Source organism: Tupaia chinensis, unplaced genomic scaffold (genome assembly GCF_000334495.1).
Source record: "Tupaia chinensis unplaced genomic scaffold, TupChi_1.0 Scaffold000570_1, whole genome shotgun sequence".
Lineage (NCBI taxonomy): Eukaryota > Metazoa > Chordata > Mammalia > Scandentia > Tupaiidae > Tupaia > Tupaia belangeri.
The window spans coordinates 1796203-1811015 of record NW_006160084.1 but is presented as its reverse complement, the minus strand read 5'-3'; the positions used below and the strand labels follow the sequence as shown (position 1 = coordinate 1811015).

At 44.1% G+C, this 14813-nt stretch overlaps 1 protein-coding gene across 1 annotated transcript in view; it reads right to left on the bottom strand.

The window, feature by feature from the left end:
- FOXP1 (forkhead box P1) overlaps nucleotides 1-14813 on the bottom strand; it is a 759404-nt gene that overhangs the window by 461516 nt on the left and 283075 nt on the right. The window contains exon 4 of the mRNA XM_006158051.3: nucleotides 12235-12329. The gene's annotated coding sequence lies outside the window, so the exon portion shown is untranslated. The remainder of the gene's footprint in view (nucleotides 1-12234; nucleotides 12330-14813) is intronic.

Sequence of the window (14813 nt, the reverse complement as noted above, 5' to 3'; positions counted from 1 at the left end):
TTTCCACCCGTTGGGCTTCAACAAATACCTATGAAACACCTCACAGACGCCAGTTACTGTGTTCAGACAGTGTGTTCATGTGTAGCCATGATATATAAAGTAAGACCCATGGGTATGCATGAACAGCAGACGGGGGAGCAGAGGGAGGTGCTATTCTCGGAATGTTACTGATATCTGACAGAATCTAAAGAGGTAATTAACACACACATATTAGGGTTCACTGAGTCTATAACATTATTCTTGTGTTCACTTGATTGGTGATTTTCTACAATGTTAAGTGTTACATGTTAAGAAAGGAAAGAAGGCTGGGGCCAGCAGATGGTATAGTGGTTATGGTGCTGGACTCCCTTGTGACCAATGGTAGGTCAAGTCCCAGACCCACTGGCTTGAGAATTACACCGTGTGTGTGTGTGTGTGTGTGTGTGTGTGTGTGTGTATGTGCTCAAAATTCCAAGAGGAGACTGGAGGAGGAGGGATTGTGGTATGGCCATACCCTCAGGGGGTGATTTCTCACTTTTCTTCTCTCTATCTCTGAGAGTTTTTGCCATCCTATGGCAAAAAGCTTAAAAAAAGAGGATAGACAGAGATGAAGATGGAGTGAGCACACAGGCAAGTTTTTGATAGCCCAGCTACCCTTAGGTGATGAGGAACCATTAGATAAAAAAGGGAGCCAGCCTTAATGTAACCCACTAATTCCCCCTGACAGAGTTAAGATTCATTTATCCACGTAACTCCAATACGAGAGACCGCTGTGGTCAGAACTGGAATATTACCACATGCCACTACACTACATTAAGTGTTACATAAAAATGCAATGCATCCATCATATTTGTATAATAGACGGTTGAAATCAGCTGCAATTTTCATGTTCTTAAAAAATCCCAAGCTTTTAAGTACATTCCTAGTAAAAGATAATGTGATGAATGTCATAATAAAAAAATAAGTTAGGAGAAAATAATCCTTTATCTTTTTAAAATTTTTCTTATGAAATGCATCATTTTAACGTAATGCATTTCCACATACTTAGCCATAAATGTAAATTTGTTTTGATAAAATGAAGAGCCTTTTAATCCACGTTGCACAGCGATGCTTCTACGCTGATCTGTTACAACTTAGTAATCAGAGTTAACAGACTGCCTAATTAACCAAGTCATCATTTGCCAAGATCCAAATATGGGATGAATTGTGGGCCAAGGAGAAAATATGATGGACATGCAAATTATTAATTCAGGGAGGCATTAAAAGCATGTGGAGTTAAAGTTCTCTGCTGAATCTTACCATCTTTAATATCTTTCATTTTTATAATACAAGTAATATGGGAAAACAAAAAAATATACTCTATATAGGCATATAGAAAAACATTTTTAAAATCAGCTGAAGTGATATAATGAAATTAATTCTCATGCTTTTGACAATGATGAGGTAAAAGTCATAGATAACCTCTGATGATAAGGAGTAACATATGCAGAGGGTTTGGAAGATTCCAGCACCTAAATTCAGTGTTCTGTATGGTACAAGATGCTTATTCTCCGCATCGACCCTAGCCGCAGGTACCAGAGGAGAAAACTAAGGTTCGAAATACTGCTGCATTCTAGAATGTATGAATAAACAATGTCCAATCTATTCTACATTCTGAAGGAAGTGATATTATAATTTAACTCAAGAGGGCCAGGAGGCGGCATGGTGATTAAGTTGCTGGACCCCACATGGCCAACTCCACAAATTAAGTCTCCGATTTAGTGACCTAAAAAACATGCTGGATGTGTGTGAATGCATGCCCAAAATTCTGAGAGGAGGAAGGAGGAGAGGGGATTGCAGCATGCCCATTCCCTCTGGGGAATGGTCTCTCACTTTTCCTCTCTCTCTCTCTGTCTCCTGTTAATATACATGCCCTATGGCCAAAAATCTAAAAAAAAAAAAAAAAAAATTAAACTGTAACTCACCAAAATCTTACCCATGGAGACTTTATCCACTCAATTATTATGTACTTGCTAGGAGATTAGAGATTTGGGTAAACCAAAAGATGCCATATTGTTCACCTGTATAAAAATCCTTTATCATCAGCTGATTATTCTTATCACTTAATTGTGCTGATATAACCTAAAAGTCATGCACTGTAACAGAAGGAAGGTATTAGAAAAGCCATTTTTTCCTAGGCAATTCAAATGCAGGTCTGAAAATAACATAGGGTTTAAGCTCACCAATGCGACCATTATTCTCTTGGCAACTTGACAACTCCTATGCATCCTCTGCAGGCCCAGCTATTACTGTTCCTGAAGCGTTCATGAAGCTTTCCAATCTCCCTTCCCTAGCCCTTTCCCCAGCCCCTCCCCAACCACATACACCCAATCTGTCAATACTTCGGCGGCTCACCAGCATCATATTATAAGAGCTTTCCTGACCACCTTGTAGATTGATACAGAAGCATGCTGAACTGGAAGATCTTGTCTTGGGACCTCCAACAGTGTCAGGGGGTGGGTGGGTTGGACAGAAGGATGAATAGGAGGAAGACAGGCAATGAATGAACTCCAGACTGCTCAAGAATAGAGGTACAGTAACATTTCTGAGGCATGACCCGCCTTTGAGCTAGTGAATGTCATTGGAGATATCAAAGAACCAAGCAGACGACTTCTGGAAAAATGTCACAGATGACACTCAGTCATAGTTTAGCTAGACTATACCATAGTTAAAGGTTCTTCCCAAACTGTAATTCTGTGTATTTACTATATATCAAGCACAGTGCCTAACACAGCAGCACAAAGACATAGTCAACCTTCCCAGAATTCTGCTCTCCTCTTCTGCAACCAGTACCCCCTCCCTTCCTTTCCATTTTTTGTGTAGGTCAAAGGCCATTCAGGGCTTTAGAGATGGAATCATGACCAATCCCAGGCCAAATTGCCACTGTATCTCCCCTATCCTGATCCAAGCCCCAGAGAGTGTCTGGGTGCTAGGCAGATGGCACATTCCAGGCCAATCACAGGAACAGATCAAAATTCTTTAAGAGCTGCTAGAACTTTTAGAAAAGATTCCTTTTAGCTAGGGTTGCTACAAAAATAGACTCGTGAATAGTGACCACACTGCAGCCTTGGAAGGTCGAACCTACCTGTGCACAGCATAGCTGAGAGACTGAGACCAGGACGCCACGGCATCATCTGGGCCTCTGGCTCCAGATGTCCGTGAAGCTGGTTCTACCATTCATCTTCACAGTATCAGGAGCCAGTGAATTTCCCCTTAGCCTAAGTTGATCACTCCTAACCCAACGGACGGAACAAACGGGGACTCGGTATGCTAAGGAACAGATACAGGAAAAGTTGCCTGCATTTTCCACTAGGAAGAAGATACTTCACGTCACTTAACTAAAAACCACCTCTTTGCGGGCCCTTGTAACTGCCTTCCTTTTTTAATTGCCAAGGGGCACACATACTCACCTGGGAGAGAGAGAGAGACAGAGAGACAGACAGACAGACAGACAGACAGAAAGAAAGAAAGAAAAGGAGAAAGCACCTCCCAGTGGGGAACGGTCATGCCAAATCCTCTTTCCCCCATTCCTTCTTCCTGTTGGGATTTGGGGCATGTACATGCATGTACCTGGCATATTTTTCAAGTCACAAAGGCAGGGACTCAAAACTTGGTCAACCATGTGGGATCTGGCTCCCCTAACCACTAGACTATAGGACCAGTCCCTGCAACTGGTTTTTATACTTTTTCCTCCAAACTAGTATTTTATCAATATTTGAAGGTCAAACTCTTTGGCATACAGCTTATGATCTATAATTCTACTGACCAAGGAACTAAGGGCCTCCCAACTCAGCCAGTGTTACCTCTAAGCACCTCAAATCTTCACCCAGGTAAGAAAATGCCTTCCAGGTGAATGTCGCTAAGAACTAAATGGGCAACCTGAACCAGCTGGCTGGGAGGTCAGTCCCAGGTACAGGACTGCGGCTTTGGGAAGGAGACCCTCTCACTTGCCACACTTTTCACACAGGTGATTGAGCAGAACAAATCAATTGGTGGGTGGTCAGAGGCTAATAAGAAATAAAACGAGGGCTACAAGAGATGAGGTTAATTAGAATAACGTACCAGAGAGAAATGACTCGAAGATCTAGAGAAAATGTCTTAATAGGCACATCCAACTGGAGAGAAGAATTCCAATTAGGGGGTGGTCCTTGTTCCTACTCATATTGGGATATACTTTTAATGCCCATAGCTCTTGTATTAACAAAAAAGAATGAACGCATTTGAAAAAGTATAGCCACTACAAGCAGAACATTCAATGGAACTGGAGTTTTTTGTTTTGTTTTTATCTTTTTTTTTTTGGAGAGGTTTTTGCTATAGGGCATATGTGCTCGCCAGACAGACAGAGAGAGACAGAGAGAGAGATAGTGAGAAATCACTCCCCAGGGGGGATGGCCACACCACAATCCCTTCTCCTCCATTCTCCTCTTGGGATCTTGGGCACGCAAGCACACGTGCCTGGTGTGAGTTTAAGCCACCAGGTCCGGGACTCTAACCGCGGTCAACTACGTGGGAGTCCAGCGACTTAGCCATTACGCTAACTGCTGGTCCCTGGAACTGGAGTTTAAAGGCTCAGTATGCAGAACAGAGTGAAGAAGGCAGTCTGAAGGCAGTCCCAGAGTGAAGACCAATGCAGAAATAAAACAGTGCCAGGGCCAGCAGGGGGTATAGTGGCTAAGGTGCTGGACTCCTACATGGCTGGCCACAGTTCAAGTCCCAGACATGGCAACTTAAAAATCATGCCTGGCCGGGGCCAGCAGGTAGTGTGGTGATTAAGGGCACTGGACTCCCACATGGAGTGCAATTCGAGTCCTGGACCTGGTGACTTTCTCTCTCTCTCTCAAGTTAAAATAAATAAGCAAAAAGTTAAAATAAAAAAGTAATTCTCAAAAAAAAAAAAAACCATGCCTGACACATGTGCATGTGTGCCCAAAATCGCAGGAGGAGAATGGAGGAGAAGGGACGGTGGCATAGCCATACCCCAAGGAGTGATTTTTCACTCACCCTCTCACTGTCTCTCTGTCAAGTGCACACACTCTATGGCAAAAACCTCAAAACTAATAAACAAAAAATGCAGACATGTTCACATGGGGAACACCAAACAGCAAAGCAGTTAAGAGCCAGGGTACCAAAGGAAGGGGACCTGGGTTCTAATCACCTCTGGAGGGTGATTTATCATTTTCTGTCTCTTCATCTCTGTCTCTCTAGCAAGCACACATGTCCTCTACCAAAATATCTCAAGAAAAAAAAAAAAAAAAAAAAGAGTGAATCTGGGCTGTCCAGCACCCTGTGAAACAGCAATAATCAAGTCTCATATTTCATGAATCTAATTTCTCTTTCATAAATTATTTTAGTTTCTGAAATATTTGGATACAGGGGTGTTACACATTTTTAGATCCCCCCCCCAAAAAAAGCCGAGTGCTAGTCGTTCTGAAGCCTATTATGAGTCTAACAGGTTTTTCCTGAGTTGCTGCTCACTCTAATTGAACCTCACTGGATTTTATCTTTTTCTTTCATGAAAAGGAGATCAGTAACCAAATTTGATGCCTGAAATCATATTTTAATCATATACTTTTTTATAAGTTGAGAGAATACTATAAACTCATAAAATACATATTTTATCATTTTTTTTCTTTAATTTGCACTCAACAGAGACAGAGAGAAAGCGAAAAAGGACTCTCCATGGGGGATGGTCATGCCACAATCCTTCCTCCTCCATTCCTCTGTCCCTTTAGGATTTTGCACACATGCACAAGTGCCTGGCGTGTTTTTCAAGTCATCAGGCCTGGGGCTCGAACTGCACAGCTGGCCATGTGAGATCTAGCTGCCTTAACCACCATGTCATTGGCTGGCCCAGGCAGAGATTGTTTCTGCCTAGTTTCAAACAGGAGACCTTTTGTGTTTAGGCAAATATGAAAACCATTACACTACAGAAACTCATTGGCAATTTTTATTTTTTAAATAACTCTAATCATTGCATCAGTCGTGTAAATCCGTGTATGGGACTTGATATATCTCCTCTTTCCACCACAATGGTATGAGAGACAGAAGCGGGTCCCTCTCTGCTTCAGCTTCAACAGAACAACTCGACGAGGAACAACACACGCCAACCACTGGCACGACGGACCTTACAGATCTTCTTCTCTAGGCAGGTGAAAGGAATCAGTGTTAATGATGAAAAATATGTGTTTCTAACTCCTCTCCGTCTATACAGACTTGTGTTTTCTATCAAAGGAGAAATATGTGCACTTCAAGACGGATGATACCAACTGTACATTTAGAAAAAAAAATAACAGAAGAGAATTGACAGGAAATCAAAGACATTCTCCATCACATGACAGGACACTGACCCTCTCTGCTTAACTTAAGAGTGCAATACGGGGAACCAGCAGTTAGCGTAATGGCTATGTCGCTGGACTCCCACGTAGTCGACCGTGGTTCGTGTCCCGGACCCGGTGGCTTAAAACTCACGCCAGGCGTGTGTGCGTGCATGCCCAAGATTCCGAGAGGAGAATGGAGGAGAAGGGATTGCGGCATGACCATCCCCCCTGGGGCGTGATTTCTCGCTTTCTGTCTCTATGTCTCTCTGTCTGTCTGGCGAGTGCACGCGCCCTACAGTGAAAATCTCTCAAAAAAAAAAAAAAAGAGTGCAATACGTTCCCACAAGGTGGCTTAAGGACAGTGCAGCGCCGTGAACTCCCCAGTTCCCTGGTCATAGGTAAAGCTCCAAACACCAAGTCGTCACAGCATTGTAAGTTTGGAAGCCGTCTTATTGGAGACAGGTCATAAACATCCCATTGTTGGCTTGTCAAAAACATACGAAACAGCCCATCCCACTGCTTGCTCATTTTGTATTTTTTTAGCTTTCAAGTTAATTCAGCACATGAATCACGAGCAAACATTATTGGTAATCGAGGTTCTTTGTGATCTTTGACACCTTTAAAATGAAGATCACAGGAAAGCTCCAGATGAGTTGTCAGTGCGGCTCCCAATGGCGTGTGCAGATCTTTCTAAGTTGGCAGCACGGTTACTCGGCTGCACAACCAGGAGAAAGTGCTGGACGCACATCTCTAATTTAACCCTTGCAACAATGGCCATGCTCTTACCCCGGCCGCAGATAAGTAAACTGAGGCCCGGGGAGGTAAATAATTTGTCCGAGGACTAAGAGTCAGTGAATGAGTGCTGGGATTTGAGCTTGGAATCTATTGTCCTTAATTAATCAGCACTACCCCATAATATGCTTTAGGCCCAAATGGAAAACGATTGTGTTTTCATGGGTTAGATGATGTGTGTATAATCCCTCTGGATGGGGCACACAGAGTATCAACAGCTCATGCACGTACAGTAGACATGCTCCAGGGAAAACCCAAGGGCAGAGTTCTGTTTCTACAATCAAGTGTGGAGCTTTATTTCTTCTCTTACTCCCCCACCCTGCCGCAGTCCTCTTAAGTAAGGACATGCACAGAGAAATCTCCAAATGAGCCAAGGAATTCACAAGCACTGACTATGCATGCCTGCCACATGCTGGGCCCTGGGAGCCATGGAGAAGCCACTCTAAATCAGACAGCCCTGCCTTGCCCCTCACCTGATAAACAGTAACTGACCTGCAATACAGTGACAGAACGACGAGACACAGAGCAAACAGGAGACTCAGTGCAACGATCAGTGCAAGGGCCTTGGAAGACTGAAAGATCTGGCTGATGGTGGGCTTGGGTCCCCAAGCTGGCTTGCAAACATACCAAGTGTAGCACCCAGGATCCTAAGGAGTTGGGAGGGCTGGAGTAAGGGGCTCTCTCTGCGATGAGACCTTGTCAAGGGTACTTCTATTATAGGCATATGTGAGTGCACATGCACGTACTCTGTAATGAAAAAGCACTAGAGGGACCAGCAGTTGGAGTAATAGCTATGTTGCTGGACTTCCATGTAGTCAATGGCGTTTTGAGTCCTGGACCTGGTGGCTTAAACTCACGCAGGGTGCAAGCGTGTGCGTGCTCAAGATACCAAGAGGAGAATGGAGGAGAAGGGATTGCAGCATGGCCATCCCCCCAGGAGGTGATTTCTCCCTTTCTGTCTCTCATCTCTCTCTCTTTCTGGAGAGCCCACATGCCCTATAGCAAAAAGAAAAAAAAAAAAAAGAAGCACTGGAAGACAGAACAAGGAGGGGAGGTTGAGCCAGTGGCTTAGTGGTTAAGGAAGTCAGATTCCACATGGCTGACCATGCAGTTCGAATCCATGCCTAAGTGGCCTGAAAACATACTGGTGTTATGTGTGCGCATGCTCAAAATCTCAACAGGATGTAGAAACAGAGCAGAAGGATTGCAGTGTGACCATGCCCCACTGAGAGGTGATTTCTCCCTCTCTCTCTCCCCCACCTCTCTTTCTCTGTCTCATTAGAGCACATGCCCTCTAGCAAATTAAAACAAAACAAAACAAAACAACTGGGGGTATTTCTTTTAAGGGAATGATGAGCAAGGCATTGCCAAGGAGTTGATACTCAGACTGAGCACTGAGGGATGAGAATGAGCCCTGGAAAGCACAGACGTTACTCAAAGCAGAGTACCACGGTCAGAGGCGAGGGAGATGCCGTGGCAATCTAGTGTAGTAACAGTGTTTAGATAAAGTACTAGAAACCGCACACTGAAAGCTCAACGTTTCCAAGAGCAAGATCTTCAAGTCATGGTCTCTACAGAGTGAACATGATGAAAGCCAAGCCTTTGACAGGCAGACGCTGGACGATATTCAGAAAAGCTGGGGCCAGGGTCCCCGGGACCACCAACACTGGGAAACAGGGTCACTGTTAATGGATTTAGAGATGCAGCCTCCTTAGCACTGGTGGCAACTCCCCCCCTCATCCCAGACTTCCCAAAACTCAGTAGAAAGCCAGGGCCATTGATTGCGGCAGCTTCTCACCCCTGGGACACATCACCAAGCGGGCTGACCATGAGCACCGCCGACTATCTTTGCCACAGTCATGTGGCAGATATGTGTGTGGGTGTCACCGTTCTTAGAGGGCCATCACCAAGAAGGTCTGTGGGGCGATCAGGACCTGCTCTGCAGCGTCAGCGAGGAGGCAGGGACGGGGGGTGAGGGAGGAGAAGATCGCCATCGTGTAGCATTCAGCCTGCACGAGCGAAACCCGACAGTTTCAGATTATCATCAGCAATACCAACTTGAAAGCAGTTAGTGAATTCTGCTTGCGAGGCAGCCCCATTGTCTGAGTAAGTAAAATAAAAGGAATTTAAAAAAAGAATTGCACATCTCTCAGGGGCAACTATCAAAGGGGACGCAGAGATCTAAATGATCCCTGGTAGGGGGACTGTCCAGTTGTGCATATGCCTCAGGGGCCTTTGGAGGTAGGCATCAGGGCCACCTCCAAGGCCCTACTTGCACGTACAAACAATGCACTGTGAAAAACACGTCACCTGCCAGTAAAACTACACCCACGAACCAGCATGGGGGAATGAAAACTCTCCCAACAGTGAAGTCCGCCATGTCACCTGGGCTGCCCAGAGCCCTGCTGGCACGTCTACACACCAGAATCTGTGCAAAGCAGCTCTGCACAAGCACTAGCTCACCCGCTCTGCAGAGTGAACTAGCTCCTATTTTTATCCTCTTTTCCCAGTTGAGGAAGCTGTGGCCCAGAACGACGAAGTAACTTTGCCAGGGCTGCTCAGCCACTAAGTCAAGAAGACAGAGTTTGAATTTAAGTCAATCTATTGGGTTGTCCGGGAAGTCATGCTCGTGTCTATGCAGAAAAAAGGAAAATACATCATGACCTTCGCAATGACCAAAGAAGTTCAAAGCAGACCCTTGTAATAATGCTGCCGTATCCACAGCAGGTATTCGGTGAATGTTTGCAAAAGCATCGCACCGTCGGTCTCAGGAACACCCATCACAGGCCAGTACAGGCAGAGACCGTATTACGAGGCACAGGGATGTTTCACTTGACACATTGAAGGAGTTGAAAACATTCACAAGAATAAAGTTACTGGCCAATGGACTACAGAATATCTGGACAATAGTGGCTCATCTGTCCAATTGTACCCCATCCCAAAGGTTAAAGTTTTCAGCAGAGACATGGGAAGTAGCAAACCAGAGATGGAGGGTGGAGAGCAAAGTCCTGTCTCTGAGTCTACATAAGAACAGAGGGTTGATGCAAAGCTGTCAGCACTGCCCCTCTGCACACAGTGGGGAGAAGGGACTTGGGTGTCTGCCTACAGGTCAGTAGGACCTCATGTGGGTCCTCGAGTCTCAAAAAAGTACATACACACAGAAAACCCAGAAGCATATTTGGGAGCTCAGATTTTGGTTTACAGATGTCTTGAGAAAGAACTATATTTTTTAGACTTGCCATGGCACTTTTCAGTGAGAATTTTATGATCTTAAAATATTTACTGAGATATAGATCTCTGCTAAGAACGGAACAGGCTGAAATTCTAACACATACAATTCAAACAAGACACAAGTCAACAGAAGGCAGACAGCATTCATTGAAAATAAATAAAAATTAACTATGTAAGAAAAATTGATATTGTGATTTTGTGTAAGTCATCGCCATTGTTGCTCAGCAACCATTCATCTTTTCTTCCTTAGTAATAGAACCCAGAATGAATCTGGGACACTAAATTGCTCAAGTCTAAGGATGCATTCCCCAGATGCCCTTGTAGTTAGGGGTGACTAATAGGATATATGGAGAAATCACTGATGAAAGTCTCAGGGGAAGCTCTTTAAAGGGACCTGCCTCAGCTGAGAGGACTGCTTTTTTTCTCACATACATTTCCACCTCTTCCTTTCAGGATGTAGAAGCAATGGCTGGAGAACCAGCAGCCAGAATGAGACCATGAGGATGAGATGACACACTCGAACAGGTGGAGTAGAAATACAGAAGGCACCAACTGCTCTCCCCAGATATCTTTTATAAAAGAGAACACAAATAAATTCTTTATACTTTAATAGCTGCATCTCTATTACCATAAAATAACGTTTAACTAATGTAATGATATCAAAACATGTCTAAAGACTATACTAAGTTTTTGTGTGGGGAAAAAAAAAAAAACTAGAAAATTCATGAATTGGGATTCTGATTACCCCTTATTCCCAAAGCTGTTTGTTTAAGTATGACTTTCCTTCTTAATTAGTACGGCTAGGCCAGGGAAGCATATTTGCTGAGCCTGTCTCTATGTTTTGACATGCAAGACTTGTGAAATTCAAACATACGTGTAGACATCCAAAGCATTATTATTTATTAAGGCCTATATTAAAGGTGGAAGATCTTACAGCACACTCGGATTCTGATGATTAAAGGAAATTTAATCGTTCTTCATTGGCATTTGATCTTTACCCTGCCATAATCTACCCGTGTATTCCCTCATCCATATTTGATACTAAAAAGACGTTTCAACAGCTTGTCTATCAACTGTAAGAAAAGAAAGAACGTACAGACAAACCACATTACTCAGAAAATACAAGAGCTTCCCCCCACACTCATTTAGGTCATGAAAGCCCAATGTGATTAAAAAGGTGAAGAAGGCACCCTCCTCTAGGTGAACCGGATGACTGTGTAAGGCCATTCATCACCTTTGTAAGGAGTTTCGAAACGTTCGACGTGCTTTCACATGCAGTAGATCTTGTATCGCCCTCATAACTACATCCTACAAGGTAGCATGGGCAGGTGTTTTTTATTCCTGTTTCTTCCAGATACATGGTTCATACAAGGTCAGAGAGACTGAGATGCAGTCAGGTATCGGGCTTAACGTCCTGTGTCTCCCTTTTGATGCATCAGAGATTAGGAGGCTTAAAGTCCTCAGGCCACATGTAGCTCATGGCTGGTGTCTGAAATACACTTTCCTTGGAATAGTTACGCCATTGGTTTATATACCGTCTCTGCTACTTCTGTGTTATACAGAAGTTGGCTGGGTGCAATAGAGACTGAAGGGTCAGCCAGGATAATGGTATTTACCACCTGGCCCTTCACGGATGTTTACCAACCCCTGTATTATGTTACTTTTCCACAAATATGGTCCAAGTTATGCAGCCTATTCTGGAAAACCGAGAAGTGTGATTGAGAGTAGCAACATACATGTGCCTGCTCGCTTTGGAATTCGTGCCTGATAACGAGACAGTCCATTACCTTCCGTGGGATTACCACGTCCACTGCTGCACCTGCAAAGGTGGATAGCAATTTTTAGGTGGTACGTAATATCAATGCTTGCCACTTACCCTGAACTTTTAATGTGTCTCACAGCCATAAAAAGCCTGGGGTCACTGGTAGGGGGCATGCATAATGCCACAGGACTGCAACACACACAGGGGTACTGGAAGCAAAAAGAAAAGAAGAGGTTAAAGGAGCAAAGCATGATGCTTGAAAACCATCAAAGATCCAGCCCCTGTGGCAGCAACACTAGTGCCCTACGGGGCTGGAAGCACCATGGCGACCGTGGTTCGGACCCCAGGTTGGCCTCAGCAACACACCTACTGTGTGTGCAGGTGCCCATGACTCTGAGACACTGGAGGAGGGTGGAGAGGGGATCACAGAGAGATGAGACCCTGCCCAGGTGCGCACACACACTCCGTATCATAAAATAAAGTAACACAGACACGTGAGCCCTGGCATTCCTTAATTACACACTACGTTTATCTCCAATATTCACATAACTTACATCCGCTTGTCCTTTCCTTTCAGTTCAACATAGCTCACAAACTGACTTCAATATTATAGAATTACAGCAGAATGCAAAAAAATGTGTATAGCTAAGTAAAGGGTTTTGTTTTGTTTTGTTTTGTTTTTAAGAGAGAGAGATTTTTTGCTATAGGGTGTATGCACTGGCCAGAGAGAAAGTGAGAAATCATCCCCAGGGAGGATGGCCACACTGCAACCCCTTCTCAGCCTGAGTTTTAAGCTGTCAGGTCTGTGACTCAAACTGTATTCAACTATGTGGGAGTCCAGCAACATAACCATTATACCATTTTCTGGTCCCAAAGGTGCCATTAAAGGGAAAGAGAGAGAGAGACACCCCTCTTTTGGAATTTTATGCATGCACACACATACACCCAGCAGTTCCACGCAGTCAACTATGTGGAATTCTGCCACCTTAATTACCATGCCACCAATTGGCCCCAAATTGCCACTCTCGAAGGTACTGATGCTCACTGCAGAAATCTGTCTCCTTGAACTTCCATAATTTCTTAGGATAAGAATAATGCCATCACATGCTAAGAAACGTGGTCAAAAAAGATTCATGAGTTCAAATGATGACTTTGCTTTGGGTTTTGGTCTTTTAGCCTCTGCCAAGGCATCTAGTAGAAGTAACAGGGGGGAATTAATACACACACACCCCTAAGAAGCAGACAAGCTCCGTCGGGCCAGCCAAACACCAAATGTCACTTGTCACAGTTAGCACGTGCTCTTTCCGCTGTATTTCAAATGCAGAGGAGGCTGTGGCACAGCCTCCTCCTAGAAACACCCAGAGGGTACCTGTGCTGAGGCCTGGGAGCTTTTGTGGCTTAGCTGGGTTACCAGCATGATACTTACTCAATGCAATTCCAGGTAAGTTGAAGTAACAGACAGTTAAGTCAACTCATCCTTACGCACTTCCAGAAAGTTTTGCAAATAGCTGGCAGTAGCAAGATTTCACATGCCAGGTCATCTCTGCATGGATCCGTGAGATGATAATGCCACCTATCTGGCCATCTGGGTCACAGAAGGGATTCTGTCTCACTAGTACGGGACCGCGAACTACACAGCAAACAGCACGAGCTCTGCTGTGTGTGTGTGTGTATGTCCATGTGCATGTGTGTGTTTGTGTCATACTCCTTCAAAAGGCATTGCTCTCTGATTTTAGGTTTTCTAACCTAATCAGACAGAGAAGTTGAAACTGAAAAGGAGATGTACGAAGTTTTATGATTTGAATAGTCAAGTATCTCCGGAAACCATGTGGGTTGTCTGTCTACAAGAACTCAGAAGAGAGTTAAGAGATGGTGTCCCTGGGGGTGTCATCTCTTCTCCATAAAAGACATATTCAAGCCCGATTTGCCCACTGTCTGTTTTCTAGGTATCCACTCTCGGGTGTGCATACACTGCCAGACACATGTATCATTGCTTCAGAATCGTCATCCTTTCATGAGTTTAATGTGCTGTTTTAGCATTATTCCTCTTAAATAAGGCAGCTTAAGGATATGATAAGAAAGCATCAAAAATATTTTTACAGATAATTTCGGTTGGCCAAAGCTGTAATTGTTCAAACTTAATTGGTGAACTCATTAAAGAGCAACTGCCAGTACAAGAAAGAGGACATTGTCACGGACTTATCAGAGCAACGAGATAACGAAGTTAATTATATTGTTTTCAATGGATCTACCCTTGCTTCCTTTTAGAATCTACATTTCCAAACATTTGTTCTGACACCCCATGTGTCTGTTCCTCTTAACAAAAAAAAAAACTATCAGCTGGGGAGTCCGTAAGGAAAAGTCGACAGATCACAGCCCTCGAATCAGGGCAAAGCCGCTGGAAAACTTTTCTCCCCTTTATTATCTACTTGTAAAACGTTATAAGCCTGTAAACTAGTCAATTTATGAGCCGTGTTAATAATTTGCTCACACTTGATCGCAGGTTTCGCAAACACAGTCTCCAGGATGTGGGAGGATAATTTGTAGGTCCGGCTTCTCTCCTAAGGGGACACTAACTAATTTGACACAGTAACATGACATTGATGGCAGGGCACACTAATGACCCTACTCCAAGACGTGGCTGTCAGCCTGTCGTTCCAGCGAGAAGCCAGCTTGCTTTCACTCCGGCCAGC